We start from the raw sequence: 4,463 nt of genomic DNA, 5'->3' as shown, positions 1-4,463 counted from the left end.
TTTAAAGTTGAAAGAAATCAACTGTTTAATACTTAGAAAAAACAAAAAAAACAATTTTTCACTATAATAGGCGACGCATAATGGTATTTATGCGTCGCTATATATCAATAACATATATTGTAAAAATTTATTTGATTAAACAAAAAAAAAAAAGCACTATAAAGCAGCTATAACATTTTCACTTGTTATTTAAAGTTGAAAGAAATCAACTGTTTAATACTTAGAAAAAAACAAAAAAAAATACAATTCACAATAATAGGCGAAACAGAATAGTATTTATGCATCGCCGTATATCAATAACATATTTTCTAAAACTTTATTTGAAAAAACAAAAAAGAAAAGCACTGTGAAGCAGCTATAATATTTTCACTTGTTATTTAAAGTTGAAAGAAATCAACTGTTTAATATTTAGAAAAAAACAAAAATAAAAAAAATTTCACAATAATAGGCGACGCAAACTGACATTTTTCCATAGAGCTTTCTTGCCCCTATTTACATAAAAATACAATAAATGAATAGTCATTTGATAAAAATAATTTGAATATTCTGAATAGAATTTAGAATCAGAATAAGGATATAAATCCAATTGCTAGGATTATTAACAAGTAACAAGTAGATACTGAAAAGAAAAAAAAAAGTGATTATCCCTTGCGAGAATCTGGAGTATCTTTTCTTTATATGTGATAAAATAGGATGAAATCTTTTTTTCAATTCAAAATAATTGAAAAAGTTTTTTTTTTTTTTTTTTTTATAAATAGCAAATAGCAGGTTCCTCCATGTTATGTCAAATTCACATTAAAAAAAGAAAAAATTGTTTTCTTGTATGAATTGAAGAACCTTTTTTCATAAAGTCTCGCCTACTAATAAGTTTCTATTCCAACACAGAATGAAAAGGACAATATACAAGATGGGTAGAAGAAATTGTGATACTCGACTCGATCCATGATCCAAAACGGCAAGATATAATAATATATAAACAATATATGATAATATATAAAATAAAAATATAATTATAAAAATGATAATTAAATTATATAATAAAAAAAATAAAAAAAATACACCAATACTAAGGATCCATACGATTAATTGTGGATCCCACACAACAATAGAAATGTTTAAGTTGTTTCACCTTATATTTTGTATTTAAGATCTTGTATATCTAGATAGGTTTGTATCTATCAAAAATTGATAAAATCTTTGTATTCAACTCAATGCTTTTACTAAAATATTGGGCCAAGTTTAATTTCAATTACAATTAAGAGAATGAACAATAAGTAATTACTGGATTACAAAGGATCCATTGCTTTGAATTCAAATTTGATATCCTTCCATACTTCATAAGCAGCAGCTAGTTTAGGACTCCATTTAGTAGCCTCATGGATAATTTCATTACCCTCATGAGCAAGATCACGTCCCTCATTACGAGCTTGTAGAAATGCTTCTAGAGCTACTTGATTAGCTACGACACCGGGCGCATTTCCCCAAGGGTGTCCTAAAGTTCCTCCACCAAATTGTAGTACAAAATGATCTCCAAAGATCTTGGTCAGAGTGGGCATATGCCAAACATGAATACCCCCTGAAGCCATAGGGATAACACATGAAATAAATACCACGGCTTCAATATTTTTCAAGAAAATCATTGTGTAGTAAATCAATAAAGGTTAAAGTGATGTCTCTTTCCCCTTCAAGTTTACCTACTATAGTACCAGCGTGAATATGATCTCCACCACATAGATGTAACGCTTTAGCTAGTACACGAAAGTGCATACCATGATTTTTCTGTCTATCAATAACTGCATGCATTGCATGGTGGATGTGAAGAAGTGGACCATTATTTCGGCAATAATGGTTTGAAAAAGTATCTAAAAATATCAAATTTAGATATTTGTATCCTATCGAAGTAAGGAACTATGGCATATATGTTTGGAATATATTCCATTTTAAGAGAGTTAAAAAAGCACTATCTCATTGAAAGGTTCTATACATCCACCCTTTCTCAAGGCACTTCTTTAGACAAAGACCCTGCTTTTTCCTATTTTCGAATGGTAAATATTTCTCAGAACATGGAGTGTGAATCAAACCCTTGTTTGAATTGAAATTGAGATACTGATGCAAGTTCTTCTAATTTGAATCAGATAGATTCATATCTGAAAGTGGTTGACAATAAGTTCTTTCAAAACACACTACTTGTCCCGCTGTTAGAAGTGTTCCAGAAATGTTTGGGGTCGAGTAAATAGCTCTACAAATGAATGGATTGGATCGAATTGGAAAATGGAAAGATTTGTACAAGTTAATGGATTGAATCGAATTGGAAAATGGAAAGATTTGTGCAAGTTATACTTTTCGTCACCATTTTATAAAAAATCATTAGGTATGAATACGTTAGACACCTGTAACTGGTGAAATAGTATCTCTCTCTGAAAAAACATATATATATATATATATTTTTACCGTCACACAAAGAAAATATTTTGTTGCGAATAAACAAGATATTGAGGAATTGTCCATACATAAAATAATAATTATTAGTAGGGCCTTTTCCACATAAAAAAGGAATCCTTTGTTACAATAGAAGCAGACGTGATCGGGATTATTCAAGAATCGAAGTTGACTTGGTTTATAAAAAGAAGATATCAATGAATTTCTATGAAATGGTTTCACAGGATTCAGACCATTGTCTTGATCATGCGATATCATTGAGAAATAGGAATCCATGATATTAAAAGATTTCTTGTGATTATTTATAGTATGGAATGACCACTTTGGTATCTTATTGAACAAAAAAGGTGATATTGTTCCTCCATTGATCAAGAATTTTGCTTTTTAGGAAGTATCATGATCATCCAATAAGAAGGGTTTCCACTTGTCCAAATGAATGACTTGAAGACCCATTGATTATAACAACTGATTGCAGAGTTAGATCCTTCGGGCCTTTCAATTCATAGATGTAGATCTTGGACCTATGAATGGGGATACTTCTAAAACTCACGAAGAAAAAAGGAAGTGAGTTAGAGAAAAAGATAAGAAACTTGGACAAAAAGAAAGGAAGTGACTTAGACAAATCTTTTTGGTCGATAACCTCAAACCAATCCATAAAATATAGATCAATACGTAATCGATCAAACACTACATGAAAATAAAAATGGTCCTTCTACTTATAAATGAAATGTTCCAAATGTTCCTGTAAATTCTTGCTCCCATTGGACCATTTGTATATATATGCATTAGGATCCTGATTCATGGATCTCTCGGTTCGGGAAACAAAAATAAAATGATTGAACCATTTCTTATGACTTTTTTTTCAAATTTGATAAATTTTGGTTGATTGTATATTTCATTATAGTTCTATGATTCAGTGTATCATTTCTTATTCGATCCCTTTGAATTCCATATTTGAAGTTGCGATCAGATCTATTCATTAAAAATAATCGATTGAATACATTTCTTATGTACCCATAGGTTCTATATTGGATTTGAATCAGATTTTGGATCAATCTCTATTGATTGACTGTCTCCATTGTGTTGTTGCTAGCAAATGCCACTATTTTTGGTTTTGTATCCTCCAAATCATTCCCATAGGAGGCCCGGACCTATTATTTTCTGATCCTTCTATAAAAAGATTCATTTTCTTCATAAAAAATAGGAGGTAGAACCAATAAAGATTTCTTTCTTGATTCATCTATGAAGTTGAATACCTCATTTAAGAATTGTTTTTGATCCAGTCTGTAGGAATCAATAGAAAATGCAAATCCCTTACGATACACAAGATCTGGCTTGAATATCGATAGAGTGAATAGATCTGCCATTTCTTGAACTTCTGGTTCAAAATCATGTTGTAATATGTATCCCCCCTATTTCAATCATGGAATAGATGAAATAAATAAAAAAATGGATTTTTGTTCAAGAGTGAAATCTTATTGGAACTATCCAATTCATCGTTCGGAACCATATCACATCCTGGATCTGATGAAATAGGATGAATTGAGATGGTATTTTGTAAATACGTAATTATCTTGAATATATTAACTATTTCTTTATTTTTTGATTGCCTAGAAAGGACAATAGAAACATCTTGATCTTTATTTAATAATTTTTTATCTCTAGTGGACCTCTCAGTAGGATTAGAACCCATATGAAGTTTTGACCATCAGTCAGAGAAAAAAAAAAAACGAATGGATCTCCCAAGAAATTATTCGATTTCTTTTAGAAGTAGATGATTATTCGTCTGGTTCTCATGTTCCGTGAATACCCGGCACATTGAGGAGTATCTAGAAAGGCATTTAGGGAATCGATCTGATTCTATCTCTGTTTGTTTCATTTGAAGAAAAGAAGGATCCAAAAGAATCAATCTTTCTTTTAGTTGTTGTATCTCTCTTTGATTGAACAACGTGTTATATTCTGAATCCTCATTAATAACGGAATCGAAATATTCTTTGGATCAATCGGAAGAACCTTTCAATTGG

At 30.5% G+C, this 4,463-nt stretch overlaps 1 pseudogene; it reads right to left on the bottom strand.

The window, feature by feature from the left end:
- Positions 1-1,286: 1,286 nt before the first annotated feature.
- On the bottom strand, positions 1,287-3,806 carry LOC132804209 (ribulose bisphosphate carboxylase large chain-like; annotated as a pseudogene).
- Between the last annotated feature and the right edge of the window lie 657 nt (positions 3,807-4,463).

This window comes from Ziziphus jujuba, chromosome 6 (assembly GCF_031755915.1).
Source record: "Ziziphus jujuba cultivar Dongzao chromosome 6, ASM3175591v1".
Lineage (NCBI taxonomy): Eukaryota > Viridiplantae > Streptophyta > Magnoliopsida > Rosales > Rhamnaceae > Ziziphus > Ziziphus jujuba.
This window is presented reverse-complemented; position numbering and strand designations above follow the sequence as displayed.